The sequence below is a fragment of the Cynocephalus volans genome, chromosome 6 (genome assembly GCF_027409185.1).
Source record: "Cynocephalus volans isolate mCynVol1 chromosome 6, mCynVol1.pri, whole genome shotgun sequence".
Lineage (NCBI taxonomy): Eukaryota > Metazoa > Chordata > Mammalia > Dermoptera > Cynocephalidae > Cynocephalus > Cynocephalus volans.
Genome location: NC_084465.1, coordinates 45,144,618 through 45,170,216, shown reverse-complemented (window position 1 = coordinate 45,170,216; position 25,599 = coordinate 45,144,618).

The window sequence follows — 25,599 nt, the reverse complement described above, 5'->3', positions numbered from 1 at the left end:
TTCTTTCCATTTCTGAGAAAAATCTCATCGGAATTTGGATGGGGATTGCATTGAATCTGTAGACCACTTTGAGTAATATGGATATTTTCACAATGTTAATTCTTCCAATCCAGGAGCATGGAATATCTTTCCCTCTTCTTGTGTCCTCTTTAATTTCTTTCAACAGTGGTTTGTAGTTCTCTTCATAGAGATTTTTCACATCCTTAGTTAACTTTATTCCTAAGTATTTTAATTTTTTAGTGGCTAAATGGGCAGGCTTTCTTGACTTCTTTTCCTGCATGTTCATTGTTGGAGCATAGAAATGCTACTGATTTTTGTGTGTTGATTTTGTATCCTGCCACTTTGCTGAAATCATTTATCAACTCTAAGACGTTTTTTTGTAGAGGCTTTAGGCTGTTTGATATATAGGATCATGTCATCTGTAAACAGGGGCGGTTTGACTTCATCTTTTCCAATCTGGATGCCCTTTATTTCCTTCTCTTCTCTGATTGCTCTGGCTAGTACTTCTAACACTATGTTGAATAGGAGTGGTGAGAGTGGGCATCCTTGTCTAGTTCCTGTTCTTAAGGGAAAAACTTTCAGCTTTTCCCCATTCAGACTGATATTGGCTGTGGGCTAATATATATGGCTTTAATCGTGTTGAGATACTTTCCATCTATACCTAACCTGTAGAAAGTCTTTATCATTAACAAATGTTGAATTTTGTCAAATGTTTTTTCAGCATATACAGAGATGATCATATGGTTTTTATCTTTGATTTTATTGTTGCAGTGTATCACATTTATTGATTTGCATATTTTGAACCAACTTTGCATCCCTGGGATGAATCCCACTTGATCGTGGTGTATACTTTTGTGTATGTGTTTCTGTATTCTGTTAGCTAGTATTTTATTGAGGATTTTTGCATGTATATTCATCAAGGATATTGGCCTGTAGTTTTCTTCTTTTGTTGTATCTTTGCCTGGTTTTGGTAACAGGGTGATGTTTGCCTCATAGAATGAGTTTTGGAGAATGGACTCTGTTTCAAGCTTTGGAATAGTTTGTAGAGAATTGATATCAATTCCTCTTTGAAGGTTTGGTAGAATTCTGCAGAGAACCCATCTGGTCCTGGTCCTTTCTTTGTTGGGGGACTTCTGATGACAGCTTCAATCTCTTATTGTTATTTGTCTGTTAAGATGTACTATATCTTCTTGGATCAGTTTTGGTAGTTTATATGTGTCCAGAAATTTATCCATTTCCTCCAGATTTTCAAATTTGTTGTCATATACTTGTTTATAGTAGACTGTAATGATTTCTTGTATTTCTGAGGTATGAGTTATAATATCACCTTTATCACTTCTAATTTTTGTTATATGGGTCTTCTCTCTTCTTTTCTTAGTTAGCCTCACTAAAGGTTTGTTAATTTTACTTATCTTGTCAAAATACCAACTTTTGTTTCATTGATCTTTTGTATCGTTTTTCAGTTTTCTATTTCATTTAGTTCTGCTCTGATCTTAATTATTTCTTTCCATTTACTAACTTTGGGTTTGGATTATTCTTGTTTTCTAGTTATTTAAGGTGAAGTGTTAAGTTGTTTACTTGCCATCTTTCCATTCTTCTGAAGTAAGCATTTAATGCAATAAATTTCCCCCCTTAGTACTGCATTTGCAGCATCCCACAGGATTTGGTATGGTATGTCATTATTTTCAAGAAATTTTTTGATTTCTTTTTAAATTTCTTCTTGGACCTACATGTCATTAAGTAGAATGTTGTTTATTTTCCATATGTTTGTATAGTTTCCAAAGTTTTGTTTGTTACTGATTCCTAATTCTAATTCATTATGATCTTAGAAAATACATGCAATAATTCCAATTTTTTTGAATTTGTTGAGACTTGATTTGTGACCTAACATGTCATCCATCCTGGAGAATGTTCCATCTGCTAATGAAAGAATGAATATTCTGAGATTGTTGGAATGTTCTATAGATATCTGCCAATTCCAATTCATCTAAAAGATTTTTTAGTTCTTGTGTTTTTCTTGATTTTTTGCCTAGATGAGTGATTGAGCTCCAATAGCACACTTAATCAAACAGAAGAATCAGTGAGGTCAAAGAGAAAACACATGAAATTATCCAATAAGAATAGCAAAAAGAAAAAAAAAACTAATAAAAATTGAAACAGAAATACAGCAAATATGGGACTCCCTCAAGAGAAATAACCTCTGCATAATTGGCATGCCCAAAGGAGAAGAAAAAGGAAGAGACCTAGAAGATATCTTCAAGGAAATAATGACCGAAAATTTCCAATGTATGGGAAAAAATGACAGCATCCAGATACAGAAAGCTCAGAAGTCACCAATCAAATTCAATCCAGAGAGGAACACCCTAAAACACATCATAATCGAATTATTAAAAACCAAAGAGAAAGAGAGAATAATGAAAGCAGCAAGAGAAAAGAAACATGGAATATTCAATGGAGCCCCATCTCTCAGTGGATTTCTCAGTAGAAACCCTACAGGCCAGAAGAGAATGGGATCATATATTTAAAGTGCTGAAGGAAAAAGACTGTCATTGAAGAATTCTGGGGCCAGCAAAACTAACCATGAAACAAGAAGGAGAAATAAAGTCTTTCCTAGATAAACTAAAGCTAAGGGAGTTCATCAACCCTAGACCTGCCCTACAGGAAATGTTAAAGGGAGCTCTTCAGTCTAAAAGAAAATGATGCTAAAGGGAAGAAAATGATGCGAAAGGGAAGCAAGAAAACATCTGAAGGTGCATAACTCATTAGTAAAGTAAATACACAGACAACCTCAGAATACTCCAATGTTGTAAGAGTGGTGAATAAACGATTTATATCCTTAGTGTAAAGACTAAAGGATAAACCTAACAAGACTATAACGTATAAGACAACCATATAAGAGACAGGCAATAAAAGATGTGATTTGGAACAACAAAATGTCAAAAAGTTGAGGTGGGGGATAATGTTAAAGAATAGAAAGTAAAGTTGTTATTAGTCTAAAATAATTTGTTATAACTATAACATGTTTTTAGTTAGCCTCATGGTAATCATAACACAAGAACTTATGAGAGACATACTAAAAATAAATAGCAAAAAATCAAAATGTAAAGCTAGAGAAAACCACCCAACCACAAAGGAAGACAGTAAAACTGGAAAAAGGGAAAAGGTTCCACAAAACAACCAGAAAAAAAAAAAAGGAAAAAATTAATCATTTAAACGTGTCTTAAAAATGGCCATATGAGGGCACAGAAACTAAATCCCAGAGCCTACATGGAGCAGATGAGACAGAGAAAGAGTTGTTTTCCACACCAATAGCTGAGATGCTCAGATTGTTTCCTGGGCCACTATCTATACTCCTCCATGCTTCTAGATGCCATGTTGTGCCATGGTAGGAAGTTGCATGGACTTTAGCAGGGAGATGCTGCCTACAATGAACTTGGTTGGACAGAGGATCCAGAACTTCCAACAGTAGCCAAGACAGAGGAAGCCAACTGTGGACCATTTGGAATAAAACACAGCGACTTTGAAAACAAATTGTAGCAGATTGATTATGATGAGAAATTAAATCTAAATTAGTCCTAGTTTTTTGTTCCCTCTTTGATTTGGGGGCGGGTCAAATTGAGAATTAACCACAGACATGAACGTCAAAACATTCGAGGAAAATCCATCCTGGCTGAAGAACTGGGAAAAGGAGACTTTGTGAACTGATAAGTATGGAGGAAATCCATGCTTCTCTCTTGGTCTCTCTTTCCTCTACTGATTCTTCCCCATGGATCTGCATGGTTGCAATGGTGATGGCTTTGGCACTTAAAACTCAAGAGAAAATAATTTCGCTGCATAGAGGAAGTAGAAAAGGGGACCCCTGTGGTGCAAAAACTACGAAAGGAATTCCTGTTATCTCTCTCTCTCTCTCTCTCTCTCTCTCTCTCTCTGCCCCCCCTCTCTCTTCTTTAAACACTTAACCAAGGATGGATTTAGAGGGTGGGATTGTGTAATAGTGTGTGAGGCTAAAATACTAAAAGAACATCTGACTTTCCAGAAAAACTGGGGAAAGGAACCACCTCAAACTCGCAAGTGTGAAGGAAATCCTGGAGAAGAGAAACACAGAGATGGAGATCCCTTGATTCTGTGTTTGAGCCTATACAAGTCTCAAACTTATCACCAAACTGTATGCACACAAGTAATGCATCCAAGAAATAAAACAAAGGCTTTGAAAACTGAAGTACAATATAAACTGCCACCTAAGCCACAAAAATCTGCGAGGAGTATACTACAAAAGAATCAAACAACATAGCAAAACTTTTGAAATCTGACACTAAAATCTAAATAAGGTGAAACATAACTTGTCTTTTTTTTTCAGTTTTGTTTCTTTGCTTGTTTTTTTTTATTGATTATGCATATTCATGGGGTACAAAGGTGCCTATCACCATTTCTGCCCAGGATGTGATGGCCAAATCAGTACTAACAGCATGCCCATTGCCACAAATTACACTTATTATCCATGTTTCCCACCCAATTAATCCCCAACCTCCCTCCCTCTATCCCTTCTTCCACCCCACTATGCAACCCCAGGTATGCTCTCTTCCTCTGAAATTCCAATGCAGCACTGTGGTCTTTCTTTCCTTCCTTCTTTCTCTCTTAGCTTCCACTTATGAGTGAGGGCATACAGTATTTTTCCCTCTGTGCCTGGCTTATTTCACTCAACGTAATTTTCTCCAAGCTCATCCATGTTTCTGCAAATGGCAGATTTTCATTATTTTTTATGGCATAGTAGTATTCCATGGTTTATATATACCACATATCCCTCATCCAGTCATCTGTCAATGGACATTTAGGTTGGTTCCATATCTTGGCTATTGTAAATTAAGCTGCAATGAACATGGGACTGCAGGTATCCCTTTGACATGATGATTTCTATTCCTCTGGGTATATACCCAGAAGAGGGATTGCTGGATCATACGGTAGATTTATTTGTAGTTGTTTGAGAAACCTCCATACTGTTTTCCATAGTGGCTGTACTAGTTTACAGTCCCACCTTCAGGGTAGGAGCATTCCCTTCTCTCCACATCCTCACCAGAATTTGTTATTCTCTGTCTTTTTAATTATAGCCAGTCTAACTGGTGTGAGGTGATATCTCAATGTGGCTTTAATTTGCATTTGTGATTTCATTGATGATTAGTGATGTTGAGCACTTTTGTAAGTGCCTGTTGGCCTTTGTAAGTCTTCCTTAGAAAAATGTCTATTCAGCTCCTTTGCTCATTTCTTAATTGGGTTATTATTTTTCTTACTGGTAAGTTGTTTGAATTCCTCACATATTCTGGATATTAAAACTTTGTTGAATGTATAGTTTGCAAATATTTTCTCACACTCTGTAGGTTGTCATTTCCCTCTGTTGACTGTTTTTTTACTATGCAGAAGCTTTTTAGTTTGATATAATCCCATTTATTTATTTTTTCTTTTGTTGCTTGTGTTTTGGGGCTCTTGTTCATAAAATCTGTGCCCAGTTATAGTTCCTGAAATGTTACGCCTATATATTCCCTGAGTAGTTTTACAGTTTCAGGTCTTATATGTAAGTCTTTCATCTATTTTGAGTTGATTTTGGTATATGGTGAGAGGTACAGATCTAATTTCATTATCTGCATATGGATATCCACTTTTCCCAGCACCACTTATTGAAGAGGCAGTCTTTTCCCCAATGTATGTTTTTGTTGGTGTTGTCAAATACCAGTTGGCTTTAAGTCTGTGGGTTGATTTCTGGGTTCTTTATTCTGTTCCATTGGTCTGAGTGTCTATTTTTATGCCAGTACCATGCTGTTTGGGGTACTATAGCTTTCTCTCTGAAGAATGTCATTGGTATTTTGATGGTGATTGCATTGAATCTGTAGATCACTTTGGGTAGTATGGACATTTTCACAATGTTAATTCTTCCAACCCAACAGCATGGAATGTTTTTCCATCTTCTTGTGTCTTTAATTTTGTTCAGTATTGGTTTGTAGTTCTCATTGTAGAGATCTTTCACCTCCTTGATTAAATTGATTCTTAGTTATTTTATATTTTTGGTGACTATTGTAAATGTGCTTACTTTCTTGATTTCTCTTTCTGTTAGTTCATTATTAGAGAATATAAATGCAACTGATTGGGGGACATTATTTTTTTATCCTGCAACATTACTGAAATTATTAACCAGCTCTATGAGTTTTTTCATAGAGTCTTTAGGTTTTTCTCTATATAGAATAATGTCATCTGCAAATAGGACAGTTTGACTTTGGATTTCCCAATCTGAATGCCCTGTATTTTTTTTCTCTTGCTTGATTGCTCTGGCTAGTGCCTCCTGTATTATGTTAAACAAGAATGATGAGAGTGAGCATCCTTGTCTTGTTCCCGTTCTTAAGGGAAAGCCTTCAGCTTTTCCCCATTCAGGATGATATTGGTGGTGCGCTTGTCATAGATGGCTTTTACTGTATTGAGATATTTTCCTTCTATAACTAATTTGCTGAGAGTCTTTATCATGAAAGGAAGTTGAGTTTTGTCAAATGCTTTTTCTGCATCTATTGAGATGATCACAAGGTTTTTGTCCTTGATTTTGTTGATGAGGTGTATTGTATCACATTTATTGACTTGCGTGTGTTGAACCATCCTTGCATTTCTGGGATGCATCCCACTTGATCATAGTGTATAATTTTTTTGATTTGTTGCTGCATTCTAATTGCTAGTATTTTATTGAGTATTTTTGCATCTATGGTCACCAGAGATATTGGCCTGTAGTTTTCTTTTTTTGTTGTATCTTTTTCTTTTTTTGGTATCAAGGTGATGCTGGCCTCATAGAATGAGTTTGGGAGAGTGGTTTTTGTTTCAATTTTTTGGAATAGTTTGAAGAGAATAGGTATTAATTCCTCCTTAAAGGTTTGGTAGAATTCAGCAGTAAAGCCATCTGGTCCTGGGCTTTTCTTTTTTGGGAGATGGCTGATTACTGCTTCAATCCTGTTGGTCTATTCAGTCTTTCTTTCTTTTTGGTTTAGTCTGGGTAGTTTGCATGTGTCAATAAATTTATCCATTTCTTCCATGTTTTTGAATATTTTGGCCTATAGTTGTTTATAATAGCCTCTAATTAATTTTTGTATTTCTGTAGGATCAGTTGTAATGCCTCCTTTTTCATTTCTGATATTTGTTATTTTGGTCTCCTCTCCTCTTTTTTTTTTTGTTACCCTAGATAATGGTTTGTCTATATTGTTTATCTTCCCCACAATCCAGCTTTTTGTTTCTTTGATCTTTTGCATTTTTTGGGGGGGTCTCTATATTATTTAGTTCTGCTCTAATCTTAATTATTTCTTTCCATCTACTAACTTTGAGATTAGATTGCTTTTGTTTTTCTAGTTCTTTTAGTTATAGAATTAGGTTGTTTACTTGAAATCTTTCTATTTTTTTAATGTATGAGTTTACTGCTATCAACTTTCCTTTCAGTACTGCTTTTGCAGTATCTCACAGGTTTTGATATGATATATCTTTATTTTCATTGTTTTCTGGTAATTTTTTGATTTCCTGTTTAATTTCTTCTTGGGCCCAAAGGTCATTCAGGAGCCTGTTGCTTAATTTCCATGTATTTGTACAGAGTCCTGCCTTAATCTTAAAAGGTTTACCGCTTGTTAAAACAGCAATAAAAATTCACAATACCAAGAGCTAAAGAGGATGTGTGACAAACATAACTCTCATATATTGTTAATGGGGAGTTACTTTTAAAAATAGTCTGGCAATTTAATACAAATTTTAAAATACTCATTATTCCTAAGCATTTAACCATATAAAATGCAAATCTTTGTTCATACACAATCTATTCTGTATCCCATTCAAGAGCATTATTCAGAATTACCAAAAACTGAAAACAAAGCTAATATTCCTCACCTAGGGAATAGAGAAACAAATAGTGGTATGCCGTGAGCCATCCTGCTATAGGGAATGGCATGGGAGCCTGAGGAGTGACACCCCTTGTTCAGCAGGCTGCAAGAGGGTCTCATATGTGTGGCATGGCTCTGTGGAGATTTCCTGTTTGTTTCACATTTACTTGACAAGGCTTTTCAGAATTACAGGCCTAACTTTTTGGCTTACTGTGGCTTTGGAGGATTGCAAGGGCCCAGAGTTTCTCAAAGCCATACTAGCATGTCCTTTGGAAGATTCCAAGGGCCCCGAGGTTTCTCGAAGGACATGTTAAAAATACATCAAAATTAATTGGTTTATTTAAAGGGCATTGTCAGTATTAAGGGTGTTTTTGATGCATGTTCCTGGTATGGGTTGGCTCAATTTAATTTTGTTATTAATCTTTCTTGTTAGTGATGTGTGCATTAACCCATTGTGGCTGTGGCCATGCTCTTGTACCTGTGGAATGAAGTTGTTATGTTGGATTTCTATCCACATCCCCCAGGAAGATGGTGGGTCCAAGTTCAGTGGTGTTTACAACTATTTGATCATAACCAGCTACAGGTTCTTTGTTTATCCCTATTCCTACAGTTTCACTTGATTTACTAAGAACATATTGTTTCCTTAGTAATAATAAGAATGATATAGTGTGTTTTTGTTAGCTTGAACAGGATCATTTAATTTTTCACTTTGTTCCTTGTACTGTTCCCAGAGTCAATTGGCAAGGAAACAGAAAATTTTGCTATTGAGATGGACAGGTAAAATAGCAGAGATACATAAAAAGGTTTTGAAATTAATAGATTTTGTTTAGATTAGTTTTATAATTAAGTTACATTATAAAAAATCATGTTATAGACATTGTGATTTTGGTTAAGAATTTGAGTAATTAATATAAAACAAAACATTAAATTGTTAAATGTAAGTATAAGTAAGATTTAATAGGAATTTAGAATATAAGTTTATGTGTAAGTTTAAAAGGTTAAGAATTATGATTCAGACCAAAAGTCTGACGCTTTGAAATTAAACATGCTGCTATTGTATAGTTTCCTGGCAGTAGGTTATGAACTTTGAGGTAAACTTTTGATGTATGAATAGATGTTTTTGTCAAAGCGTGAGAGGTTTGGAACATTTTTGTTCTTGTGAAAGCAAGGATGGTTTAGAACATTTCAATCTTTCTTTTCTATTGATATGATATTAAAAAATGTTTTTAATTAAAAAATAAATCATTACATAGAAGGTTAAGTAAAAAATATAAATAAAGCAAGATTCTTGTGGTTGATGTCCACACTTGCACTAGACATCTGTGGTCCGTGTCTTTCTTTTTTCACCGAATCCACACCACCTATTCAGGTCCAACGAATCCTGCGGAGCTGGTCTCCAGCAGTGGTATGTTCATACAATAGACTATTACTCAGCAATAACAAGGAACAAATTACTTATGTATAAATGAATTATTTCAAACATTTTATGCTACATAATGGAATCTAGACTCAGAATTCTACATACTGTATGTGCTCATACATATGACATTTGGGGATAAAAACAACACTATAGGGTTGAAGAACAGACTAGTGTATACCAAGCTAGTATTTGAAAGGTAGTAGAGGCTTTGACTACAAAGAGGTAGCATGAGAGAGGTGATGAAACTGCTCCCTTTCCTGTTGGTGGTGATGATTATATGACTATTCATTTCTGAAAACCCATAGAACTGTATACCAGAAAGTGTGAATTTTACTTCATTCAAATTAAAAATAAAAAGATTGACTGAATGTAGTTTAAAAGAAGAGAGAGTATTAAAGAAGAGAGAGTAAGAAAATAAAAATAAGATAATAAATTCAAACTCTAGCTCTCAGTGCCAAACTAAATCAATTATTTGGGACCAAGCTGGTTTGCCTGACAAGCCAGAGACTCTGATTTACTAGTTGATACAGTGAGGTAATTAAGACAAATTAAAAACAGGACAAATAGTGTTACTTCAGCTAATGAAAAGACTATGGCTTTCAACCTTCACTGGCTTTTCAGCAACACTATTGGTCATATGGATCATGTCACTGCTTTACTCTATGAAAAGTACTGATAATGTGAAAAATCTAAGTCATATGGTTTCCTTTAATTATGGTTTCAGGAAAATAATGTCAGATTTTCATTTCACTTTATACATTCCATTTTTATAAATGACCAAACAAATGAACTAAAGTACACTAGAATTGCTTATCATCATTCCTTGATGACATTCTCTAAAACAGTTTTGGAATTATGGGTAGTGGCTACTACACTGGGTATTGAACCTGCCCCCAAACTCCCTGAACTGTAGCACTAATTCCCCAGCTGCAGTAAGTTTGGGCTTTTCAGCTGGGAATGTCCCCATATTGAAGAGATCTGCTTTGCCTAAGGTCACGACCACTCCCCAAGATGACGCAATACCCAGTGAATGGTCAGCGAAGAAACTTAAAGGACCGGCCCCCTTGCCTTATATCAGAACAACTGTTAAAGGCTCTTGAGCTCTAGACTTTGGCATGGTATCAGCTGAGGCAATTACATCGGAGTTGAACTTCTTCCGTTTACTTCCATTCTGTTTCTTTTAATATCCCTGGATGTTGATCTCAAGAGTAGTCACTAATACATTTCCTGTATGCAAATCTCCATATCAGAGTCTATTTCCCTGGGAACCGGACCTATCAATTTGGTGCCAGAAAGGGCTTGATGAAACAGACTCTGAAAGGAGATGCTGGAGCTGGATGACCCTCTGACTGGCTGTCTATGAGGAACCCATAAGTGATGATATGTGCATTGCTGATAGTACCTGGCATACTGTAGTGATTTGATTGTTAAAACTTCACAGGTGGTAGGAAATTCACTGGCAAGTACAATGTTTTAGGCTGAGAAAATAATTTCAAGGATTGTAGAACAGGATGAGTTATTCAACATGCTGTAGAAAAAGAATGCAAGACTGAGGTTGATTAATCACCAATTAAACATTATGTGTGAAAACCTTGGCAGCACATAGAGAGATTCTCACCTCCCATAATGGAGGGCTGAAGAATTTGAGAATGAAGTTTATATTTTAATCTTTATAACTGGAAGAGCCTAAGAGTGGCTTAAATTCTCAATCCTGGAAGGTCGTCTATGACAAAGTGAGGGCCTTTATTAGGAAGGAGTAAGACCCTGGCACTTGGCATAGGGACATTTGTGTTGATGTATTTGAAATCTTAAATTACTAGATTAGATTCCTCTTAATGCCTTAACCTTCAGAAATAGCTCACTCCCCTCTGTTAAAGGCTCACACTCCCCATGCTTAAAGATTACCAACATAGCTTATCCTTGCAAGAAATACATACTCCATCAGAATGTATTGCCACCTGCTCTTCTTGCCACCAATACATCCCAATATAACTTTGCCAGGACAGTGCTGGTTCTATTAGAACAGAAAAAGACTAACTTAAAAGTAGCTGCACAAGTTAAACAACCTATATTAATGGTATACCATAGAGGCTGCATAGGACTAAGCCCTGAGAGTACTAAATCAAAGAGGAATAAAACATAAGTTTGGATAAAAATAGTTCATCAATATTGGGCCACCCTACTGTAATATGGAATTTCATATCTTACCAAGGATCCAGGAAACAATGATAACATGTTACTAGTATAGCTCTTAGAAGCTTGAAGAAAGTGACAAATTATACTATGTGAAAGGATTCTTGTCGGAGAAAGTAAAGAAGAAACTCAGAAGGGACCTGTGTTGGTTTAATGCTCTGCTGTTACCATCTTGAAAGTCTTAATAATTTTATCCTCAGTTCTGTGTTTTGTAAGTGAAGTCTAAATTAACAAAAAACATGCATTTGAGCAGATGAGATTGAATATGCACAATCTGTGGGCTCTCCCATTCTTGCCATTCCTTTTGCACATCATATTGCAATGCCTGATGAGCATAAAATTCTGATAGACCCAGGAGGCAAAAGAATCCAGTGGACTCAGAGCCAGTACAAGCGTGTTACACTTATGACTAGGTAAACAGAGGCCCTGAAAGATAAAACTTTCCAACTGAAACAAAACTTTCTCTGAACTCAGAAAGAAGGCAGTTACATTTTAAGAAACAGAAATGGCCAGGGAACCCTGTCATATCCTTTCTTACTCTTGTTACTTACCTGCATTAGTCAACAACTTATGCTTAAAATGATGATATGAAAGAAAAGAGAAAGACTGAGAATCTATGTTTCTTTTCTTCAATCATTCATTACTCATTTGTAACCTGAAAGTGGAGAGTGTTTGTAGAATGTTTGCATATCAAAAAGTAAAATAAAAACAGTTGAGTTAGCTTTATGGAACATTTACACTATCCTGAAAAGAATAAACTGCATATGCACTTTTGAGTTACAATATATGAATTACATCATTTTGATAGTCCTAATATGAGTTAAATGCTCTTATATTTCCTTTTAAAACTGTTGTCACAATATAATCCAACCAGCAGTTTGGTGGCAGGTTGATTACATTCAGCCCTTTCAACCTATAAGGGGCAGTGATTCATCTTAACTAGAATTTATACACATATATTCAAGATAAGGCTTTGCCTAATGTGCTCATATGGTCTCAGCCAGCATCATTACCCAAGGGTTTGCAGAGTCTTTGATCCACTGACGCAGGATCCCATATAATGTGGCATAAAGAGCACTCTATGACAAAGGATAAGTGGTGGTAGCCACATGACTGTAGAATACACTGACTCAATCACATACTGCACAAACCAGAAACTGCTGGCCTGAAAGAACAGTGAATCATTCTACGGAAGGTATAGCTGAAGCACATCCTGAAAGGACAGCGTACCATGTTCTAAAACACAGTAAATACGCTAAATCACAACATACTGCCATGTCCTTTTAAGGTAGAACACATAAGTCCAGGGGCAAAGTGGTAACACTAAGAATGGCTCCACTCACCAACACTTCCAGTAATTCACTTATCTTTGTTTAACATCCCTGAACTCTGTGTTCTGTGGGTTGCTTGCAGATCCAGGTTCCCAAATGGTAAACACTTCCACTAGAGGACACTGTGTCTCCCATTATACTTTAAGCTATGGCTGCAGCCTGTGTTTCTCAACATCCTCATGCCAAGAGACCATCAGACAAGGAAAGGAGTCATCATTCTGGGAGGGGTAATTGATCCTGACTATCAGGAGGGGGCAGGGCAAAGAAATAAGGACAAAGAAAAATATATTTAGCATCCAGGTGATCCCCTGTTGTAATTCCAGTGTGAGTTTTGACAAAAATAGACAAGTGCTGTAGCCATGGCCTTAGTAGATCATAGTGATATAAAATTCTGGGTGCTCCTACTACATAAGGCACTCAAGTCAGCAGAGCTTACAGAAAGGGTGAAAGGAAGCTATAATGGGTGATATAGGAAAGAGACAAAGATTATCATTTGCAGCCTCAGAACAAGCTACAGTGGGGTATGGATAGAAGCTTTGTAGTCTATCCTACCAACCTTCCCTTTGGTATGCTTCTCTAGGAAAAGTGACACACCAAAATCCAAACTGATATGATACACATGGAGCTGCACAGTGCAAGGGATGGATTGGGGAAAATGTACCACCTTGTCCCACCCCCAGGTCTGAAACATTCATTTAAAGCTACTAGGAATGTTGGCAATTGACAGCTCTCACCTGAGGTCCTCTCAAGTAATCACAATCTGCTGAAGATAGCACTTCATCCAGGGTCAAATTCTCTTCCCTGGGGGCAGCTTGAATCTAATAACTAGTTGCTGTAGGGTATTGTGAGGAAAATGGAGACAGTATAGTCAGGCTCCCTCACCTCATATCTGGCTGGACATGACTCAGCATGTTTGCTGAAAACATGTTATGTAACTGTAGTACAGCCATGCATGTGCACCCATGTGCTCCTTGGGTAATTGCCACTATTGTGTACTTCAGTATAAAACACAATGGCTCTGATCTGCTGGCCAGCAGAGCTCACATCCGAATAAAGAATGTCTACCTTGCCTACAGCTCCCAGAATCTTTTTCTAACTCATGACCTGCACAGGACGGGGTTGAGGGATCTGTGATCCAGCCCAGCCCAACAGATATAAAAGTTTGCTTTCTTTTCCTTGGTTTCAGATAACTTTGAAAGGAAATCTCAGCAAAGGAGCTCCCTGTGCTGAGGGTTGGGGGTTTTTTTGGTTTTTTTCTTTTCCCCTTATGATTGCACTCTCCTCTTGCTCAATTCATGCTTCTTTTGATCCCCTATTCTGTACAATAAACTTTTTGCAAATCCCTGTCTCAGAGTCCATTTCCTGGGAAATCTAAACCATGACACTACCACCCCCAATACTCAACACCACTGTTGCAAATCTCGAAAAATGAGGCACACAATTGGGAAAACAATCTGCACATCTGCAGAATGCTGTTGCATCTAACAACCACAGAGAGAGCTTTGATATAAAATATCATTCAGCATATATAAAAATCACAGATAATAATGCAGCAGCTAAACTAAATTACCAAACAAATTCCTTTCCTCATCATTAATTTAATAGGATAAATAATATGGAAGATGAGGGAAGTTCCATTGTAATGTAAATGAAACTGAATAAAGAATTTCATTCATTTCTTTATGAGATGTCAAATTAAAAAGCTGACAGGAGCACCAAATGAACTGAAACCAGCTGAAGAGGAAAAAAACCACATTGTCTTTGGATTGCTGGTCACATAAACATTGTAGGAATTATCAAAACTAGGTATTATTAACAAGCTAATCATAAGGAAGCAGAAATAGATAAACATTAATTGCATTTGCATTTGAAATCAAATACACAGGAACTATTTTAGGAAGATGGGGTAATACAAGTGATCATGTTGAAGTAGCTAAAATCTATCTCCCTCAATATTTCTTTCCCAGATTTTCCTATATTACTTATATAGCTAATGTACCATTGAAGTTTCTCTCTGCTAAGAATCTTATCAGATTTATTACTTCTGAATGTTGTCCTACAGTAACTTATTCCCAGGAAAAAATCTAATCAAATTATTAGATCAGGCATAGACTGTATCAGGTGCAAATCTAATCTAGTCATAATTCTAATCACCGGGGTAATTACTTTACCTGGGACCCATAAGCATTTTATTTCCAGGTCATTTATGGTCCAGTGTTTTCACCTCTGACTAGGAAAACCTTCTTTCTTTCAATTACAATCTTCCTAATATCCTTTCAATAAGGTTTGTCCATTTCTTGTGCATACAGAAGAAATTGGCTGCCCTGCCAGGGTACCTGAAATTTTATGGGAACAAATAAGGAGGAAAACTACTTTATATTTTCTCTATAATTCCATCACATTAATGGCCAAAGTTATTCTGAAATCAAGATACATAAAATACTTTATGACTATGTCCAACGTGTCTCAGATACATTTCTGGTTTTACTTTGAGTAAGTTACTTATACTCCCTTAGTCTCCTGCTCTGTACTAAAACTGTCACAATTGTACTAGGTCTGCTTTAAGGATCTACTAAGAGACAGTTATAAATTAATGTGAATAAATGAATCCTAAATTCATGTCCTCAGTAAAAAAAAAAGTAATAAATATATAAATAAATAAAACCACTATGTTGACAAGCCAGCTGAACAAATGTTAATAACACATCATTACACTTTAGGTTTCCTACACTATTTCAAGTGAAATAGAAGAGGACAGTTACTCTTCAAATGAATGACCATTACAATAAAATTATCTTTCTTCTTTGGGATCTGAAATCTGACTTTGGCTCTTCTCTGAGCTCCAGTGGTGAGAAGCAGTGCATATTTCCTGAGGCCCTCTAGTTTTCCTTTTCCTCACAATAGAAAGGAAATCAAGCCTTAAAAAATGTACTTGAGATCTTGTAAATAGTTTTAGCTTAGTGATTGATTATACAATTGGTTTGGTGACAGAAAAGCTTTCTTAAAATATATATTGAAATCGTTTATTTGGGGAGCTTGTTTTCACATTTTGTTCACTACTCAGAGGTTGTGTTTCTTTTCCCCATTGGCATAGGACTATTTATTTATTTCATAAAATCCTTGAGTTGCTATTGTATTATCTCTATTTTCAGTTCAATGCAACCAAGGGCAAAATTCTAATCAATGGTCTATAGATCACTGCATCCTGATGCCAGAGCCACGTAGCATTAATGATTACAGAAGCTGTTAGTTCAGCCTTCACTCTTAAGCCTTCAGCCAGATTCTTTTATGCCCCATTAGCTTGGAAGTACTGCCTAAAGAGTTTTTTTTTTCTTTTCTTTCTTTTATTTAATGTTTCTCTAAACGGTATGTTTTTAGGTAGTGTTTTTTCAATACAGTGGTTTAAGCAACAACAATCCACCAGATCATCATTTGAACATTCTTAGTCTCTCAACCAAAACAGCACAGTATTATCTCTACCCTGTACCAGCAGGCTTCTTCTTTGAAGAAAGTGAACTATAGATTCTAGTCTCTGCTTTGAACGACATCAGCCGTAGCTGATGAGGTTTCATCCTAAAAATAAGAATTAAATGACAGCGTACGGGTTCAATAGGAAGATCATTTTACCCTAGTAGTTCCCAGGATGCTAGCAGCCAGGCATCTAAAGGGAAATTGACCCAAGGAAAAATATCTCCAATGCCTACATTTGATGTCTGCAAGAAAATGGTGGCCTACAGTAGTTGGATGGTGAAAGACTGAATCTAGGAACAGTGAAGCCAATTAGCTGACAATGTCAGTTAACACTAAGGGTGTTTTAAATACTTCAGTCTTAAATATAAAGAGAGCTGAAGATCACCAAACCTTTGGTGAAGGCGCTAATATGAAAAACATAGAACAAAAGAAACTAAAAAAGAAAATGAAATCAAGGGAAATAGCCATACAGAGAGAATAACAACTTCAAAAAGAAAAACAAAAAGCAAAAAAAACTGTAATTGATATTGTCAGAGATAAAAGAAGACACTATGCAAATGAGATAAGAAAGGAAGTTTAAAAAATAGAAAAGTAAAAAGAATGAGAAAATAAGGTAATTAAACATAAGATCACAATTTTTTTTAAATCAATAAATATTTGGAAGATACACTTGCTAATGTGAACCAGAAAAATAAGATTAAGAAGAAAAGAAATAGAAAATAAGAGACAAGAGTTAGGAATAGCAGAGGATAACTTCAGGAGGTTGAATATCCTACTGATGGGATTTCTACAAAAAGAGGAAAAAAAATTGAAGGGGATAAAAATTATCAAAGAAATAATACCCATAATAAAATGCCCTTCAGTAACACACATTATCACGTGATTTTAGGTTTCCAGGTACAAAAAGAAGATCCAGATAGCTTTTAGAGAAAAGAAGTAATCATACGTATAGGAATAAAAATCAGAATACATCAAACATCTTAAGAGCAACAATGAAGACCAAAAGACATTAACTAATGCCTTAGAAATTTTGAGTTAAAATGTTTTCTTACCTTGAATGCAAACCCCATATTCTCTTTATGCATTATTCAAATGTGAGAATTTTTTATAAAATTTTCAGACCTGCATTTTTTACAAAAGTATTCCTCCATTGCACTCCTTTTAGAAATTTACTGCTGAATGTGCTCTACCAAAAAAAGGAGGTAAGTCAAAAAAGCAGACAATGTGGGATGAAGAACACATAGAAGTCTCAGTCCCAGAGGAGAGGCAAAGGAGATTCCCAGGGTGAGTGAAAAGAAAAAAAAATGTGGAATGAGACTTGTTAAGAGCAAGAGCGACAAGTCTAGACTGAAGTAGGAGTCTAAAGACTTCAAAAAGAGAAATCTCTAATAATAAAAATGAAAATAATAGACAAAGTGATATATATATGTAGTCATATTAAAATAAACTTTTAGAGTTTATATAAAGTTATATAGTGCAAAGCTCACCTTGGAGATAAACTAGTGACCTCTAAAGAAAAAGCAGGCAAATTTTTAAAATAAAGCAATTATATGCTATTTGATACTTTCTTTGCAGTTCGGGGTTGTAAGGTATCATATTTTTATATTATATAATAAAAAGAGCAGCTACAATTTTTCAGTCTTCTATATGTCAAACATATTTAAGAAGGAAATTTTGCCATTCACAATAACATGGATGAACATGAAGACATTTTGCTAAGTGAAATAAGTCAAACAGAAAAATACTGCATGATTCCACTTATGCGGTATCATAACTGTCAAACTCATACAAGCAGAGGATACAATAGGGGTTGCCAGGGGTTGGGGGATGGGGAAAATGAGGAATTTTTGTTTGCTGGGTAAGAAGTTTCAGTTATGCAAGATGAATAAGTTCTGGAGATCTGCTGTACAACACAGTGCCTACAGTCAACAATACAGTACTGTGCATTTCAAAATTTAAGAGAGTAGATCTTATTTTAAGTGTTTTTATCACAAAACAAAAACAGAAGTAAAGAAAAAGGGACACAAGAAAACTTTGGGAGGGGTTGGATATGTCTATTACCTTGAATATGGTGATAGAATCATGGATATATGTGTATGCCTAAACTCGTGAAATTGTACACATTAAGTATGTGAAATCCTTTGCATAGCAATTATAAATTCAATAAAGCTATTTTATTAATCATTGTCATGTTTTACACATGAAAAAACTGACACTCAGAGAAGTTAAATGATTTGTCCTAAATCATACAGTCAGCAAGGCATGAGCTAGGATTCAAATCTGTATTCTGAAGTCTATGCTTTATCTAATAAAGCATGCTTAACAAGCATACTGATAAATATGCATATGGTACACATATAAAATGTGATGTTACAAACTACGCTGATACATAATATTGCATTTATCTTTACTTGTGCTAAATATGTGTATATGCTTGTAATTTTCTCAACTAAACTGTAAACATTTAGGAGAGAAGAATTATACATTTTACACTTAAAGTTACTATTTTTGAGGATTCTCTACAGCCTGGCAGAGAACATTGTATACAACAAACTTTCAGATGCTGTTCATCTGTGATACTTTTCTGAGCTCTAAAGAAGACCTTTTAGTGTAAAAAATATATACAGCATGAATAAGTGAAACAGTCTTCTTATATCTGTTTACATAGGACTTTACTTTTAAAGCATTTTCACCTTAAAAACGAAGTACATGTGGTAGGTAACAGTTTTCATATTTTTCTGTGTTAGGAAGGACACATACAAAGGACTCCAATAGCAACTTGACCTTGGATATCTTGAGATGAAATTTTATAGCAAGATTTAATTACAATGAGTGCCAGATTTCAGAAATTTATAAATCTAAGGAATGGCCAGAAAAGCAAGAGAAAAAGTGCCCAGAAAGAAGCTTGGTTTTATGGGAGCTAAAAGAGGATTTCTAGAAAAAAAGACCTCATCAGCCCTGTTGAACCCTACTATAACAATTTCAGTGGATTCTATGACATGGTAATCCTGAGAGTTGTCCCTGTGTACCGGAGCATTCTGGGCTGTAAGTGAGAAGTGTGATAAAAATGGAGGCAGCAGGAATAAACAGCCCTTTTTAAGAAATGTGTATATGAAGGGGTGGAAAGATGTAGTAGAATAGTTGGAGAGGGATGCAGGGTCAAGTGATGGCATTGTCTAAGATGGAAACGACTTGAGTTCTTTGAAATGGTGAGGAAAGATTGAGATAAGAAGGTCGGGTTAAATCTACAAGAGAGAAAAAGGATTGTTGATAAAAATAAGATTCTTTAATAGATGAGAGGTAAAAGGAGTCTAAAAACAAAAGAAAGGTTTGTTCTTCCCAGCTCTGCTGTTTTAAGGGTACTTGGTTTCTCTATCGGCTGGGCCCAGACCTGGCTCCTGAACCAGTCCTAGAGACAGGGTAAGTCCTGACGGCCTGCATTCAGCCCTTCTTATTTATTGTGTTCTTAATTCGGTGAGGCAGTTTTCTAACCCCTAGGCAGCTAAAACAGTAAAATGACAGTCTTAGTGCTAAGCACTGTCCTTTTGCAAAAGACTCAAACTGCCTTGTCTTTGGATACATTGTTTGACTGGCTAAATATTTTGCTTTCAGAGGATATACCCCAGCACCTAGGTGGGATGAAATCGATTGCCAGGTCTCATCCTCTTTCTCACATCTGCTTTATGTTATTACAATTTTACGTGCTGCTGATATAAGAAAGAAGCAGAGAATAGGCCCATTAGCCACAGGCAATTTGTTACTATAGCAAAATCTCAAGAGACCTAAAATTGAAATTACTGCTCGGAATATTAACAAGTATGGTTTACTGAGTGTCTGGTATATACTTATCTTATGTAAGCTTCTTCTCTGTACTTTAGTTTCTTCATCAATATAATGGCAATAATTATCATATCTACCTCATAGGGTTGTTTGGAGTGTGACTTTGTTAATGAAAGCTGTTAGTTCAGACCATGGCATGCAGAAACCACTCAATGAACGTTGATTATTACTGTCATTGTTAGCTGTTGATGTGTTCTTTCCCTTCCTTCAGGTCTCTGTTCAAATGTCACCTGAACAGAGAAGTGTTTTCTGACCACCTGATCTAAAATTGACCTTTTCATTGCTCTCTATTTCTAATTCATTTATAGTATTTCCTGAAAATATATTTTATGCTATTTTATGACTCCCCATTATAATGTAAGCTCCATAAGGGGAAGAGGTTTTTTTTTTTTTCTTTCTAGTGCTATCTCTAGTTCCTGTGACAATGCCTTCATTTAGTGAATTTTAAATACAGCTATATTCCAGTTCCTGTGCTAAGTTGCTAAGTTATGGAATTTAAACAAACCCAAACAGTTTAGGGACAGTATTGGTAACACCACAGTCAAGGGTTCAGATCCCCATACTGGCCAGCTGCCAAAAAAACAAATAAATAAATAAATAAACAAACCAAAATAGAAATATATATACATATATAAAATATATATTATATATACAAACATACATACACTATATATACATACGAGAATACTTCAAAAAGTATGTGGGAAAATAGAATTAAAAGATAATACAAATCTTTCCATGAACTATTTGAAGTACCCTCATATATATATATATGTATATATACACCCACACATATGTGTATGTATGTATGCAAATATAGTATAGCAGTTGGTGATGAGTTCTATGGAGAAAATTTAATCAGGAAAGGATGACAGGGAGTGCTGGAGGCAAGCGGTAAGTAAGAATTTTCACTCTGATGCAGGTATCAGGGAAAGCCTCTTTAAGACAGTTATGTTTGCCCAAAATCATGAAGCAGTTGAAGAGGGAAGCTGTGACAAAATCTGTGGAAAGAGCATTCCAGGCAGAGGAAAGAATAAATGCAAAAGTCCTGATGTGAGACTCTGCCTGGAATGTTTGAGAACCAGCCAGAAATAAATGATGGATTATTATTAATATTATTAAATTTTTGCCAAACATTCTAGTCCCGTATTTCAAGTAAGGAAAAGGAGTCTCAGGAAAGTCACCCAGTAAGTTACAGTTAGGTTTCCCTTCATAAAATCATACTGCTTGCCTTGGGTCTGAGTTTCTTAATTGTGATACTTCTGATATTGTGGCCTGGATAATTCTGTGTTGGGGAGACTGTCCTGTGTCCTGTGATGCATAGGACAGAGGAGGGACTGTTCTATGCATCACAGATCTTTACCCACTAGATGCCAGTAGCACCCCCAACCCCTCATGACAATCAAAACTTTCTCCAGATATCGTTAAATGTCCCCTGTTGGAGTGGGGAGAGGCAGTAAAACCATGCCCAGTTGTGAATCATTGCCATAGAGTAATCCAGATGACAGGCAAAGTCATCATTCTAAATGACTAACAGTTAACTTAGACTCTATTCTTAAGAAATGACCAAACTAGTTGTAGCATGATGATAATATTCAAGCCTGCTAATGGTCATTTCATGCATAATTGATTGAGTCCCCTATAAAGTACTTTGAATCAGCTTTACAAGATAGACCCAAACACCAAATTGACTTGAGCGGGCCTCTGTTCTGAATTACTCAACAATGCCTTATGTGCATGCCAAATTGAAAGCGTGCCATGGAAATTCTGAGCAATTTTACTTAATTTTATTATGAGAATATTTATGCACATATTTTATTAGCCTGACTCATTTTATTTAAGACCATAAAAGATACTTTATATCCAAAATTTTAGGACAAAGCTATCATTAGATTTTATTAATTTTCCAAATAAATCCATCTCGGTGTAATTAACTAATAATAAGTATACCCTAACTTCACAATATCTTGAACTCTTCAACTGCAATTTATGTACTCCATAACTACCAGAGTTATTATGTTTTCAAATACTGTCTATGCTAATTTATTGAAGGTATGGCTTGGTAATATATTAACTCAATTATGCCTTACATACCTTAGTAAAGAAATGCATCACTATGAATTAAGGAGGCTCAATCTCATCATTTAAGCTAACATATATAATCTTTCCCTGCCTTGTAAAGGCAGATATCCATTTCACCATTGGGCCCATCCATGCCTAAATAATAAATGAATGTTATCATGGAACTGTTTAAGCAGAGCAGTAGGTAAAGTGATTTTGAGTGCATTCAGGCGTGTATTGAGAAAAGGCAGTTCAGAGGCTTTTTGACCGGCCTTAACCTAACTGAATGTGTTTTTTCTCTGGCTTCCTGAGCAGAGCCTGCTGCTTCTGGGCCAGTGGGAGAAGCTTATACACGGCTTCATTTTCCCACCAGGCATTAAGAGCTCTCCTACCAGATTGAAGACATACACGCATATTAGAAAAGGAATTGTGCACTGGAGCTGTTGTTTACAACAAGATTTGGGCTAATTAAAAATTATAATTTATAAGAACTTAGCCAATAAAGTGAAGTTACAATTCTAACGCTGTTTAATCAAGCACCAAATCATGAGCTCCTTTAAAAAATGCTGTGCCTCTGATAATATTTGTATTAGAATGCTTACTGTACACCCATCATATTCCTACATGCATACAGGAAAAAACCATAAAGCATGTCACTTGTGACTTTAAAATTATTTGTTTTTTATTTTTGTCAGCTGGACAATATAGGGGTCCAAATCCCTGACCTTGGTGTTACTTACACTATGCTCAAACCAAGTGAGCATAAAATTATTTTGCTCACTTTGCCCAGCCCTTTTAAAATTGTTTTAAAAATCTCAGCATGTTTGAGACATATGTCTTATACTTAAACTGATTTGAAGTGCAAACTTTCTGAAGTCAAAAAGGGGCAGTTATCTTTCTTATATTTCCCCAAATTAAAGCTGACATCCTGGTAATATGTATGGATATAATTTTCCCCTCTTAAACTATACATATAAGATACACGTTATTTGATGTGAGTCCCTCTAGTAATGTTACTCTTTGATTATGTCCCCCTAATAATAAAATCCTAATATTTGAATTAACAGCATATTCTTCTCATTATTTTTACCAAGCAAATTCTGAATCTTAACTGCTGCTCTTTTTTATTAACTGCCATTTCCTAGAGAAGAATGAATGGAATTCTGTATTGTTAGTCAGGGACTTCACTTATTGAAGATTACTTTCTTAATATGCCAAAAGCTGATATTTTAGGTATAACCATTTCCCTATTTTCATTATAGATCAATGGATTAATAAAATAAAGGGGGGAAGTCTATGCAAGTTGTGAAAAGAAAATAGGATTTTGAGCAAGGGAAACATTTTGGGTTGTGATAGTTTTATGAGATACTATACATTCCAATGACTCTCATAAGTCCAGGAATTCAAGCATGGCATAGTAAGTTCAGATAAGATCCACAAGTGAATAACTAATTTTTTAAGCAAGAGCAGCTTATATTACTACTGCAATAAACATAGTTGTTACCAGCAGGGTGAAGCAATTTTGCTGTTTTATTAAACTCTCTTCCCATTTTCTTACCTTTTAAAATTCATGTAAACAAGTGGAAGATATTTCGGTATCATGCTGCATACATACTTTTTAAAAAATACACCACAATATTTTGTTCATTCTAAAAGAAAGGGTTTAAAAGATCTGGGTGCTTTTTGGCAATTAATGAACTCATTCTTGACAAAGATGCTTAGCAGAATTAGTAAGCAGTTTCTTTTAAGATACTTAATTGCAAACTATTCAAGAAAAAAAGAATACATTAAGTCAAAGCCATCTTTTCTGTGCTGTTATTTTTCTTTTTCACTAGAACTACCGAATTAATGTAATCATGCTTTATTGAGACTTTAAAACAGGGAAACCGTTTATTTTTCTGTCATGATATTGTTCAAGTGAATGTGAATGAGTGTGTGTGTGTGCACGTGAGTGCATGTGTGTAAGTGTGTGTGTGTGAGAGAGAGAGAGAGAGTGAGATAGTAAAGGTTTCCAAAAGTACTGAGGTCTGATAAAGACACTCACTTAAATGAAATAGTACTGGCATTCCAAGAAAGTAATTCACAACATGCTTTATGGCATAAATGTTATTTCTGAGAGAAGAGGAAAGATGAGTAGTCTTCAAAGGTTGGCATGAATGTAAGCTGTCAAATCAGCAAATGCACCCAGAGGAAAGACTGCCTTCCAAAACCTGGACAAAAGAATGAGATAGGGTAATGAGGTGTGACTGACATTTCATACTGAGATTCATCATGTTGTCATTTTAACAATCAAAAGTCAACTCTCTTGGAGGTATACCGGCAATTGTGCAATCGCTGGTTGGTTCACCTCTACTATTTATCTTAAACAAGAGGAGATATGGAGGTTTTCTGCCCAACTTTGTCTTTATCCTGTTTACAACCTGTTAGACATAGGTAAGGCATCTCTAATTGCAGGCATTTAGCTTGGAAGTTGAACAGTCAGAAATAATAGTGTTTAACCAATTAATTGAATATTGTGATCTAAACTTATCCCTAAATACAATAAAAGAAACATCTTCCCCATTTTAACTTATTTTCCCATTTCTTCTAAAACATAAGGCACAGTTATTCATGAAAAAGAAAAAAAAATCACCTAGTAGAGTTTAAATATGATTGAAATATTAACTACAAACCTGATCAACAGTTCCTAAAAAAAAAAAAGCCTGTCTAAAATACTTTGAGTACAAAGTATTGATATGAATGAGTATGATATAAAGAATAATGTCAAAGGGAAATTACAATATTTAAAAGAACTGAATCATCTTTCTCTTTATTGTATAATAACCTTGAATTTGAATTCTGAACTTTAAAGTATAATTTACTTTTCTCCCAATATTAAGCACTCAGAAATGTGTTCTCTTTGTTAGATTAGTATGCTCACAGTTGATTTCCTTTCAGGTAGTAGAAGGCTTTGCTTCTGTTTTTCGAACAAAAGTGAGCAATCAGTGTAATTAGGTGACACTTTTGTAGTACCCAGAAGTACTACAAAATTTTGTAGATAATATTTTGGTTAATACCTGGAAAAATTAATTATCTATTCCATTAAAGGGGTTTCCCAATCATTTCAAATGTAGAAACTACTTTTCTATAAGTCTCACTTTTCAATTTCTGACTCAATTTTGGTGCATCTGCTATATGAATAGAAAATCTAGTAAAAAAAAAAAAAAAAGGAAGAGGAACACTGAAATATGCACTAAGCTTTTACCATGGGCCATATCCTGTACGAGATCTTCTGAAAATAAAGAAGGCCCAAAAGGCGAAAACATTTATAAAGAAATATTTTTGGTTAACATATTTCTAATAAATTATCTAATACGTGCATTTTAGTTTTTTAAATTTTGTCAATATCTTTATA